Here is a 13,068-nt window from a genome sequence, read left to right as displayed (position 1 = left end):
CATAAAAATGATTGTAACTGATTATCATAGTACTGCCTACATCCGATCACGTGCAATGAAGGATCCATTTGAGTCGAAGGGCTGCTTTTACGACCACCGACCCATTTGAAGTTCTTGTTGGCTTTCCTTGAAGTCTTTGTTCTTGTCCTTGTTCTTTGATCTTGAAGCTTAACGCAGTTTCAATCACATGTGGTCAGTTTCAACATTGTTCTCATCTAGCGTACAGGAACATCTAGTCATGAGAGCAAAGAACTGCAAAACTTATGAATAATTAGTAGTTAATCACTTGACTACACTTTTGTAATTATCTCCCTGGCTACCCTTTGTCTATTGTTTCAACCATAATGTTAATATATGATCATTTATCAAATCTCACTTATACAGTCATCTAGCAGCAAACCAGTTTTCATAGAAGGTACAAAATATTAAAACCATAAAAGTTTGAACAAACCACATGAAATGTATGGACATATGTTATCAGTTCCCCCCTTTCTGTTTGAGGCTACTAATTCTTTTAGTAGTCTCACCTGAATACAGATCGTGTCACAGCTCGTTTAAGACAGCTAAAAGTGACACAGATTATAAGAATGATGATAACAATCACAATTACATTTTGCAAAAGCCCAGCTAACCATCCAGTCAGAGAAAATCCAAAGTTTTGAAATATTTTGTTTAGCCAAAAGCTTTCTATGTTTGATCTCAATTCTCTACTACTTTGAGCTACATGTCTTATTCTGTCTATCTGATGGTTTAAATCATCTGTCACATTTGGTATGTGGATACAACACAAATCATTTTAAAATCCAATGTACCCACATACTCCATGTTCTTTTAGTAGTAGTAAGTCTAAAGCTAACCGATTTTGCAATGCCATTTTACTAATACCCTGTACTTGCGGATTGAGTTCATTTAGCCCAGTTTGAGTAGCATTAGCTAATGTTTCTACTTGGAGTGAAAGATTGTGGAGACTAATTCTATTTTGAAGAGTTGTTAACTGTGGTAAGAATATAGATTCCAATACCCATCCTATTTTGGTTCCAGTACTTGGTGATTGCCAGGATTCATCTTCTCGTTTTACCCGATTCCACCATCGAGGCCGTAAGGGGGATTTCTTCCAGAGAGGGCATAAAGTTAGTAAGCCTAAAGTCCATTGTTTACTCTCGTCCTTCATGGGAAGGTGAGTGGAGCACGTACCATCACTACTCATCCAGACAGTTAGTCCTAAACTTTCCACCTGTCCTTTAATACAGCCAATTCCAGGCCGAATTTTCCTTCCATTATTAAGAGGGGACCAAGTATCATTTAAAACATTACTATAATTTTGTATATGTATGGGTTAAAAGATGGAGTTTTGGTCCATGGATGAACACTGGGGGAGAAGTAGATAGCCGAGAAAAAACACAGTCAGCACAGAAAACAGATGGTTTATTGCTTGTCGTTTGGAATGCTGACCATGGAGATAAGAAAGCTGAGCAATACTGGGGGAGGACATGCAGTGGGCTGTTGCATGGTACAGCTGTGAGCATGGTCGGCGCGTGACTGCTGGATTATGACAATATGCCGCGTGTACAAAGCCCATGAACCAATAGACAGGATGGCTATGGCACGTGCAGCACGCCTGGCCAGTGAGCGCACGCGTCATAGGCTCCCTATGTTGCAACTGAGGCGTGTTTTGGCACCGGCTGGCCATGTGTGCCAAAACCCGTTCCTCCGCAAATGTATAAATACCAGGATTTCCCGAAGAGCATTGGGCTGGTGTACGGCAAGGCCACCGTTGCCTCCGTGGGGACGCCCACGTAAAGCTGACACCTACCGATTGCTGGGCTGAGCTCGCGGTGCAAGACGGCACAAGAATGTATGGATGGTCCATCTTCCTCACGGTCCTCAGGTCGGTATGTTAATTTGCTTTACAAGATACCCTTAGCATAACGCATGTCTGTAGTTAATAAATGTTTGCTTTTTCCCTTATAGTCAGTGTGTGTGTGTTCGCCTTCTCGGGAATCCTCGAAACCACTCTAAAACAAATTTCTACAAGCACATCCCCATCTTAGAGCTTTAGCTACTGGATAAAGTCTTTGAACTTCTGGGTCAGAGGAATTACAAGTATAGACTTTCATACAGTTCCATTTAGGATGTGTGATTTTCTCTGTTTGTCTAGTCCAAATTCCCATAGATAGTTCTGGCTCTGGGTGGATCTAACAAGGACCCTGTAACTCCAGTAAATTCCAAACACCATTCTATATTTTGAATATGATCCCAAGTTCTTCTCTGCACTTGTCTCCATGGTTTTGGCAATTGGCAGCCCCAAGGGGTGTTTGTACAAGTTTCTCCTGAAGGACGATAAATTAATTCTTTTGCCCATGAGGTGGATGGTTTGGTAATGTTACAATTCAAAATGCTATAATTCCTTCTTTCAAAGTTTAAAGAATAATTGCCATCCAAATCTGTCCAATTTAATCTGCTAAACTGATTCTCATTGTCCCACATCTTTTCCCAAGTTTTGGTTAGATTCAATGTCAATATTCCCCATGGAATTGGATTTTCAGCTGACTTTGGAATCGGAAGGCAGGCTGTTATTGAGGTTAAATTTTGCACCTTCGCATAACCTTGAATCAATTGTAAAACTAGATTATCTTTTATTAAAATCACAGGGACGACTAGTATGAGGATTAGTAGCTCAAACAATAATTACTTCATTTTGTTTATCTTATACTACAGATTCTTTTATCACGTCAATCCGTGATTCTGCCTTTGTAATTTTACATCTACTATTATTTATCTTATGTTTAGAACAACTTAAAAGAAAATATTTAAAACCTATAACACACAAAAGGATTACTGCCCCTGACAATATCCCTAATAACAACCCCAATATTTACACAATTGTTCTCCCAAGTACATAGCATGGAACTTATTTATAGATTTTCAATTTCAAAGGACCGGTTTCTTTAGACTTCCAATTCCCTGTTGGTGCTTTCTTTGTTCTTGAATAGTGAAGCCAAGGTCCTTTTCCCCAGACCTTTACTGCTGTATATGTTGTTAAAATGACTTGATAGGGTCCTTTCCACTTCTCAGCTAGTGGTTCTGAAGTCCACGATTTTACATATACCCAATCTCCTGGTTGGAAGGGGTGCACTGCTGTGTCCAATTCTAAGGGTACAGCTATGGAGACATACTGACGAAGTTCTTGAAAAGAGTTTCCTAAAGAAATCATAACACCCTTTAAAGACATATCTCCAAAAGCACTCAAGGTATTTGGAACATAGGACCCTTGATATGGTCTTCCATATAACATTTCATAAGGACTTAAATTTCCTTTCCCTTTTGGCTGTACTCTGATTCTTAATAGAGCCATGGGTAATGCTTTAACCTATGTAAGTGAGGTTTCCTGACAAATTTTACTCAGCTGTTGCTTGAGAGTGTAGTTCATTCTTTCTACTTTCCCACTTGCTTGTGGTCTATATGGGGTGTGATAGTCCCAATCTATAGACAATACCTTGCTCAACTGTCTTACAATTTTTGCTATAAAATGAGGGCCATTGTCAGATGACATTCCTACAGGGACCCCAAATCTTGGTATTATCTCTTTGAGCAAGACTTTAACTACTTCTCTTGCTTTGTTGGTGCGACAAGGAAAAGCCTCAGGCCACCCAGTGAAAGTATCAACTAGAACTAGGATATATCAATATCCTTCTTTTTGAAGCAATTCTGTAAAATCAATTTGCCAATATTTTCCTGGAGAATTTCCTTCTTTCATAATTCCAAAAGTGTTTTTATTATTGGTTTTGGGATTATTACGTATACAAATTTCACATCCAATTGTAATTGTTCGAATACTCTTTGTCATATCTCTACTCAAAATACACTTTTGTAAATGCTTAACAAGGTTTTCTGTTCCCCAATGTACTTTGTTATGTTCAGCTCGGGCAATTTCTCTCATTATTGCGGGTGGGACTCTTATTTGACCTGTTGGTGTTACAGCCCATCCTGTTTCATTTTTATTTGCCTGCAATTTAATAATTAATTCTTCATCTTTTTCATTATAATTTGGAGCATCTTTAAGAAAATTTACACTTTTCTCTGGAACTAGTGCTAGGATGCCTTTTTCTGCAGCCTCTTTAGCAGCTCTATCAGCCAATCGGTTACCTGTTTCAGGGACAGTCCTACCTGACTCATGCGCTTTACAGTGCATTATCGTGACTGCTGTTGGCTTTTGAATGGCTTCTAACAATTTCAGTATTTGTTCTGCATGCTGAATGGTGGTTCCTTGTGCAGATAACAGTCCTCTTTCTTTCTATATTGCTCCATGTGCATGTACTACTCCAAAAGCATACTTTGAGTCTGTCCAAATGTTGACTCGCTTTCCTTGACTTAGTTCCAGTGCTCGAGTAAGAGCTATCAATTCAGCTTTTTGGGCAGATACATTTGAAGGCAAAGCTCGTGATTGAATTACCTTCTCAGTAGTGGTTACCGCATATCCTGATAAACGTTTTCTTTCACGGATGAAACTGCTTCCGTCGGTATATAGTTCCCAATCCGTTTCTTCCAGTGGCGCATCTCGGAGATCCGGTTGGCTGGAGTAGACTTCTTCAATTGTCTGCAGGCAGTCATGTTCTGGTTCTCCTTCAACTTGATCAGTTGTTAAAAACACAGCAGGGTTAACAATAGTAGTAGTTTTTAAGTAAACATCATCTTGCTCCAGCAACACCACTTGGTATTTCAGCATTCTACTAGGGGATAACCAATGCCCCCCTTTCTGTTCGAGCACAGTGATTACCATGTGGGGAACGTACACTGTAATTCTTTGTCCTAGGGTGAACTTGAGAGCTTCTTGGATCAATAGCACAGTTGCAGCGACGGCTCTCAGACAACCAGGCCATCCCAGACTCACATTGTCTAATTGCTTCGAGAAGTAGGCCACAGCTCGCCGACTTGGTCCCAGATATTGGGCCAGGACACCCAGAGCTATACCTTTTCTTTCATGAGTAAAGAGTTCAAATGTCTGTGAGATCTGGCAGGCCTAGGGCTGGTGCCTCCATTAAAGCCTGTTTCAGTTGTTTGAAAGCAGCTTTCCCGGCATCAGTCCAATCTATAAATCCATTGTTTGAGGTTTTGAGCTGCTCGTATAAAGGTTGGGCCAGCAAGCCATAATTTACAATCCACAGGTGACACCACCCAACCACTCCCAGAAATGCTCGCAATTCTTTTAGAGTCTTAGGCTCAGGGAGACGACAAATTGCCTCCTTTCTCTCAGTTCCTAATTGTCTCTGTCCTTTCAGGATTTCAAAACCCAAATAAGTTACTTCTCTCTGGGTTATTTGGGCTTTTTCTTCTGACACTTGGTATCCACTGATTCCCAAAAAGTTCAAAAGGCTAATAGTTAACTTTGTGCATTGTTCTTCTGTCTCAGCTGCAATTAACAGATCATCCACATATTGCAACAAGATTCCTTGGTTATTTTCTTTCTTCCAAATCTCTAATTCTCATGCCAATTGATTTCCAAAAATGGTAGGGCTGTTCTTAAAGCCTTGAGGCAAGACTGTCCATGTATATTGTGTTTTTCTCCCAGTCTCAGGATTTTCCCATTCAAAAGCAAAAAGCTCTTGACTATTGGGATCCAAGGGAATACAGAAAAAGGCATCTTTTAAGTCTAACACTGTGAACCATTCTTGTTTCTCTGTTAGGGTTGTTAACAAAGTATAAGGATTTGCTACTACTGGATGAATATCTTGTACTATTTGATTTATCGCTCTGAGGTCTAGAACCAACCTGTAATCTTTTCCATTAGCCTTTTTAATAGGCAAGGTTGGGGTGTTATATTTGGATTCACATTCTATTAACAATTTGTACTTTAGAAATTTTTATATTATCGGTACTAACCCTTTCTGACTTTCCAGTTTTAGGGGGTATTGTTTAATTCTTACCGGACTCGATACTGGCTTTAAATCAATTCTCACAGGCTCTGCTCTTTTGGATTTACCAGGAACTTCCCCAGCCCAGACGATTGGAATTACAGCATTATTTACTTCGACTGGTATGATCCTCTGCTTTCGGTGACTGTCCTGTAACAACAAAGCCACTGCTTTGATATGTTTAGTTTCTGGAATTAGAATTTTAATCTCACCATTTTTAAATTTAATTTCTGCCTCCAATTTCTCAAGTAGGTCTCTTCCTAACAGGGGTTTAGGAGAATTTGGCAAATACAGAAACTGATGAGTGACCCATTGCTTTCCTAATCTCATTGTCAAAGGTTTAAAGAAGGGTCTAGTCTCTCGTTCACCTGTCGCACCAGCAACACTAATTTCTTCAGAACTTAACTCCCCCTCTAAGGTGTTTAAAACTGAAAAGGTGGCTCCAGTGTCAACTAAAAATTCAATTTTCTGTTCTCCCAGGTTAGCTGTAACCAGAGGTTCTGCTGGGAGACTCCCCTCTGGTCCCCGTCAGATACTTTCACTCAACTTTCCCAAGAAAGGGGGAACTTGCTGAGATTGTGTGGTCGAAATTGGGATCACTTGTGACCTTGTAGGTCTCAGGGGACATTCCCCTTTCCAGTGTCCTTCTTGTTTACAGTATGCACACTGATTCGGTCCCAGGGGCTGGTTTAATCCCACTGGTGACCCCAATCCAGTTCCTCTGCCTCATCCCATGCCAGCTCCTACTTCCAGAGCAGCTACTAACCTTGCATTCATTTTACTCTGTAATTCATCTCTATTTCTATATGCCACCCAAGCAACTTCTAATAATTTTCCCCAATCTTGAGAATCTGCTCCTTGTAATTTTTGTAATTTCCTTCTGATATCATCAGAGGATTGTCCTATAAATAAAGGAGCCAATTGAGCTTTTCCTTCTTCAGACTCAGGATCCAGATTAGTATATTTCCTAGCAGCATCTTTTAATCTGCTTAGAAATTCAGTGGGAGACTCTTTTCTATCTTGTTTAATTTCATGTAATTTAGACATGTTAATCGCCTTAGGCATAGCATTTCTAATTCCGAATAGAACCCATTTTTGATATTGATCTAGCAGTCTTCTCTGAACCAAATTATTAGGGTCCCATTTGGGATCAGTAGATGGAAAATTTTGTTCCACTGTTCCCTGTAATACTCCAGAAGCCACTTGTGCTTCTACCTGGGTTTTAGCAGCCCTCCGCATCATATCTCTTTATGCACTGTCAAAAGGTACATCCATTATTACTTGTATATCTTTCCAATCAGGATCCTGAGTCTGAATCATTGTTTCAAAAGCATGGGCTGTTTGATCAGGGTTTTTCCGATAGCTCCCAGATGCTAATTTCCAATTATTTAAATCCACAATAGAAAAGGGTACTTTAATAGTTGCCACACCCTCAGTCCCAAGCACCTGATGAAGAGGAGCTTGAATTTAGCTCTCGTTCACGCTGCGACAGGACTATTCATGGGCTCTCTTTCATCACTATTTCTGGAAGCAGTTCTAGGTGGGGCCCTTTGAGATCCAATTATCATTTCAGTATCATCCTCTAGTTCTTGCTTGTATAACTTTAAACATCTTTGCCCAAAACTACATGCAGAACAACACCTTTTGAGCTTATTGTCACCTTTTTGTTTCCTTCTTTTTCTAAAGATAGCACAAAAGGATCGCTGGGTGGCATATTAATTCCACAATCCTTTTGCCACTCAGGATGATTCTTTAAGGTAAAGAACAAATCACAATACATAATTTCATCCCATTTCTGCTCATATCTCAAAAATAATATAAGTTGTAACATGGTGTTATAATTTACTGTCCCATTCACAGGCCACTTTTCCCCTTCATCAAGCTTATACAGAGGCCACCAATGATTACAGTATTTAATCAAATCTCCTCTCTGCATGTTACCACCTGGGACACCCCCCAGCTGTTTCCAGTGCTTCAAAATACACCCCAGAGGTGATTTTTTAGGGAGTTCACTTGACTGTCCTGTTCCCATTATCAATGGGATATACAAAAATCAAAAAATCGGAAAGTCAAATATCAGAGCCTAAGTCAAAATACCAAACAGAATCAATCATATCCAAAATCAATAGTCAAATCCCAAAGCCTTAATCAAAGTACCGAGAGCAAACCAGATGGGTATCTCTGCCTTCAACCAGCGAGACGAATACCCTTTACCAGAGAAGTACTTCTACCAGAATACCAGATTTTTAAGGATCCTTTTATATCTCTTCCTTGCTGACTTCTCTTAGTCAGGCTTACAGGTAAGAGTACCAGACCAGAATACCAGAACCAGATTAATCAAAAGAATGCCTTTAAATAAAATCTTACCAGTGGCCTTGGCTTGTGAGCCTGGGGAACGGGGATCAAGGGTCTCCCCAAGAAATCTTGGTGCCGGCTGGAGGTCCTGCGATCCCACGTCCATCGAGTTGCAGAAGCCTCATCCCATCTAGGGTGCCAAAATGATACCAAAAAGCCGGTCAAAGAAACTATCTAAGACTCGTTTTGGAGTTTTAAAAAGCAGGCATTCTTTATTGCAGCGCTGGATGCATGGGGGATAGTTCCACCTAGCATGCATACCACAGCTCTAGCACTAACAGGTTATATAGAATAACTAATTGCATATTCATCAGATTAGTATACATATACATAAAAATGATTGTAACTGATTATCATAGTACTGCCTACATCCGATCACGCGCAATGAAGGATCCATTTGAGTCGAAGGGCTGCTTTTGCGACCACCGACCCATTTGAAGTTCTTGTTGGCTGTCCTTGAAGTCTTTATTCTTGTCCTTGTTCTTTGATCTTGAAGCTTAACGCAGTTTCAATCACATGTGGTCAGTTTCAACATTGTTCTCATCTAGCGTACAGGAACATCTAGTCATGAGAGCAAAGAACTGCAAAACTTATGAATAATTAGTAGTTAATCACTTGACTACACTTTTGTAATTATCTCCCTGGCTACCCTTTGTCTATTGTTTCAACCATAATGTTAATATATGATCATTTATCAAATCTCACTTATACAGTCATCTAGCAGCAAACCAGTTTTCATAGAAGGTACAAAATATTAAAACCATAAAAGTTTGAACAAACCACATGAAATGTATGGACATATGCTATCAAATAATGAGTGCAAATACCGGATTAGTCCCACGACCAATAACTTTATAATACCATAAGCCAGTATTACACAATACATCAAAGCGAAAACCTTAATCCACCTCCCACAGATGATAAGCAGCAGCACAGGGACTACATACAGCAAGTGAGGTGATACATAACAGAACTCTAAAAAGGAGCGCCACAACTCTAAGAGCTCATAAGTCGACATTGTGACCAGCGACTATTAGACCAATATAATGAATGCTTGTAACAAATTTATTTTAACGCGCTCTGGTCAGGTCTGTCATTATCTCAACCCTTCGTGCCCCACATTGGGCACCAAAAAGGACTGTCGTGGTTTAACCCCAGCCAGCAACTAAGCACCATGCAGCCGCTCACTCCCTCCCCCCCCACCCAGTGGGATAGGGGAGATAATAGGGAAAAAGAAAAAGTAAAACTCGTGGGTTAAGATAAGAACAGTTTAATAGAACAGAAAGGAAGAAACTAATAATGATAATGATAACACTAATAAAATGGCAATAATAATGATAAAAGGAATGGAATATCCAAGTGATGCACAATGCAATTGCTCACCACTCGCCAACCTACATCCAGTTAGTTCCCAAGCAGCGATCCACCCCCAGGCCAGCTCCCCCCAGTTTACATACAAGGCATGACGTCACATGGTATGTGTGGCAGTACACTTCCTGCCTCCCCCCCCCCCCATCCCTCCAGCAGGAAGCAAAACTTCTCCAGGCAGGGAGAAGGGGAAGGAAACCCTGGAGGCCGCAGGTTGAAATTTGAACTGGCCAATCAAGACATGCCAGGTACACTGAGGTGACCCTCCTGGCCAATAGGATTAAATGACCACAGATCACATTCGACAGGGGTATAAATGGGGTCCCGCCGGAGGACACGTTGGCAGTCCTCCTCGGAGCAGCGGGTCTGCAGTCGGGGACTCCCCCTGAGGTCGGGGCACCGCCCGAGGTAACTCCTCGAGGGAGAGAGCCCTCAGCTTTTAGGTGAGTGATACGCGTGTTTTGGAGCCATCACTTTAAATCTTGGGGATTCTTAAGTCGGCCGTGTAGTATTAATTCTCTTTACATCATTGAGCCTGTGGTTTTATAAAATGTTACCCGGACTTCTAATTAACTTTTACTGAAGAATAAATCTGAGTTTTAACACCTGTTGGATTTGGTTATGCATGCATCCCTAACAGTATGGAATGCCACTTTGGGTCAGCTGCCCTGGCTGTGTCCCCTCCCAACTTCTTGTGCCCCTCCAGCCTTCTTGCTGGCTGGGCATGAGAAGCTGAACAATCTTTGACTTAGTCTAAACATTACTTAGCAACAACTGAAAACATCAGTGTGTTATCAACATTCTTCTCATACTGAATCCAAAACATAGCACTATACCAGCTAGTAGAAAGAAAGTTAACTCTATCCCAGCAGAAACCAGGACAACAGGTCAGGTTGGGGATGGGGAGCACACTGCCACACCCTCTACATCAATAAATGGTTAGAGTGTGAAGAGCTGTCTCTGAAGAATAGCCTCGAGTGTGTTGAAAGCTTATGGGTAAGAATTAGAGACCAAGGCACCAAAGGGAACCTTGTGGTTGGTGTCTACTACAGGCCACCTCATCAAGGGGAGCCTATTGACGAAGCCTTCTTACTCCAGCTACAGGAGGAATCGCGCTCGTAGACTCTCATCCTGCTGGGGGACTTCAACCACCCCAACATCTGCTGGAAAAGTAGCACGGCGAGCTGTAGGCAATCCAGGAGACTCCTGGAATGCATTGAGGATAACTTCTTAAGCCGGGTAATAGCCCCACCAGAGGGGATGCGATACTGGACCTGATGGTCACCAACGGAAGTGAACTAATCGGTGACATCAAGATTGGAAGCAGCCTGGACTGCAGTGGTCATGCACTGGTGGAGTTCACATTCCTGAGGCATATGGGTCAGGCAAAGAGTAAAGTCAGGACCCTGAATTTTAGGAAAGCAAAATTCCAGCTCTTCAGGGAGTTAGTCAATAGGAACCCCTGGGAAACTGTCCTCAGGGACAAGGGAGCAGAACAGAGCTGGCAGATCTTTAAGGACTGTTTCCACAGAGTGCAAGAGCTCTCGATCGCCAGGTGTAAGAAATCAGGAAAGGACAGCAAGAGACCAGCATGGATGAGCTGCTGGTCAAACTGAAGGGCAAGAAGGAAATGCACAGGCAGTGGAAGCAGGGACAGGTATCCTGGGAAGAGTATAGGGATGCTTCCTGGTTGTGTAGGGATGGGGTCAGGAAGGCCAAGGCGCGGCTTGTGGGAGATTTCATGGAAAATGGGGGATATTTCTTTGAGCCTGATTATTTAGAGTTAGCATAAGTAGGCCGCAGTTAGCATGAGTGGGCTGGAGTACGTGACAGCTGCAGTATGAAAGGACTTTGAGCCACCAGAAAAACAATGGACATGAGGAACTTGGACAGTGGAGCAATTAATAAACAGGATAACAGAACTGCAGAGGCAAGAAGGAGCTGCAAGAGTTTGTATCGCAATTAAGAAAGCTGCCATTTCGGCTTAGAACATTTAGCTGCGGGATGGGGACTTAGGAGTTGGTTTGTATCTTTGTTAAAAATCGGGGTTTCTTTATTCTTGTGTATTTTATTAGGGATAATGTTGCTTTTATTGTGTTTAATTAATTGTGTTCATAGATCTTTGCAAAGGGCAATACAGCAGGTGTTAATTGACGAAAAACAAAAAAGGGAGTACGGAATCTCTCTCCACAAGAAAGTTAGCTAAAGCCACTTATGTTTTAAATTTTCTAAATCATTGGTCTGATGCAGGCGGTCCACCAATATTTAGACACATTTTATCCACATATCAGGAGCGGCCGGAAATTAGGGATACAGGCCCACGATGGACTCCCGCTCGATTTGTACGACCATCATCATCTGGAACATCCTAGATGGTGCGGCAATATGAATACTACCTCAGCCAAAAACTAACGTGTAGGTCACCTTGGCCAACATAACAGGTCAAGATTCTCTGTGCATTGCAACCGCATCACAAAGCCCATGAACCAATAGACAGGATGGCTATGACTTGTGCAGCGCGCCTGGCCAGCGAGCGCATGCGTCATAGGCTCCCCATGTTGCAACCGAGGCGGATTTTGGCACCCGCTGGCCACGTGTGCTGAAATCTGTTCCTCTGCAGATGAATAAATACCGGGATTTTCCAAAGAGCACCGGGCTGGTGTACGGCAAGGCCATCGTTGCCTCTGTGGGGACGCCCACGTAAAGCTGGCACCTACCGATTGCTGGGCTGAGTTCGCGGAGCAATACAGCACAAGAATGTACGGATGGTCCATCTTCCTCACAGTCCTCGGATGGACGTAGTCATGGATACCGCCGCAAGCCAAAGAAAACATCTGGATGACCCTGGCTGACGTGACCGGACAAGATTGCTTATGCCTCCATACAGCAACACCAAGCAATCCCTTTTTCACAGGTTTAATAGGGGGTTCCACTGGCATCAACGAAGTTTAAGAACTTATTGATGGAGACCCCTGTGCAGCAGGTCATGGACTCAATGGATGGGAATGCCTGGTTTCCACGGATCGGGCATTCACCCTCATTGCCACCCCAGGAATCACAAATTCTGGGATCCCTGAATACAGATTGGTGTAGTATTATCTGATTTACTGTTAGATGTAGATAGTATTAGACACACAACCTTACAAAATAGAGCTGCTCTTAAATCATTAGTTAAGATAGTTTTGATTTATCTCGTAGTGGGTTTTTTTTGTATTTTGTGTACCTTGTATGTTGCAATGTGTTTAAAAATTAATTGATAGATCAAGTAAGGCTGTGTTAATTGACGGAAAACAAAAAAGGGGGAATTTTGGACACATATTTAGCTAACGGTCGCAAGAGCATTCCAGATGCCTTTAGAAGGCCTTGAACAGAATAAACAAGACAACAAAAAAAGAAAGATACCAATTAGAAGAACACAGGTGCGCATTCCACG

General features: G+C 41.9%; 1 long non-coding RNA gene across 1 annotated transcript; it reads left to right on the top strand.

The window, feature by feature from the left end:
* The first annotated feature begins 1,486 nt into the window (after positions 1–1,486).
* LOC121232913 lies at positions 1,487–12,786 on the top strand. The gene is made up of 3 exons (XR_005931761.1): positions 1,487–1,625; positions 5,801–5,805; positions 12,170–12,786. It is a non-coding gene; the product is annotated as an uncharacterized LOC121232913 (long non-coding RNA).
* Positions 12,787–13,068: the final 282 nt, after the last annotated feature.

Source organism: Aquila chrysaetos, assembly GCF_900496995.4.
Source record: "Aquila chrysaetos chrysaetos chromosome W unlocalized genomic scaffold, bAquChr1.4 W_unloc_1, whole genome shotgun sequence".
In the NCBI taxonomy this organism is placed as follows: Eukaryota; Metazoa; Chordata; class Aves; order Accipitriformes; family Accipitridae; genus Aquila; species Aquila chrysaetos.
The sequence above is the reverse complement of the archived record's forward strand: the minus strand, read 5'-3'. Positions and strand labels throughout refer to the sequence as shown.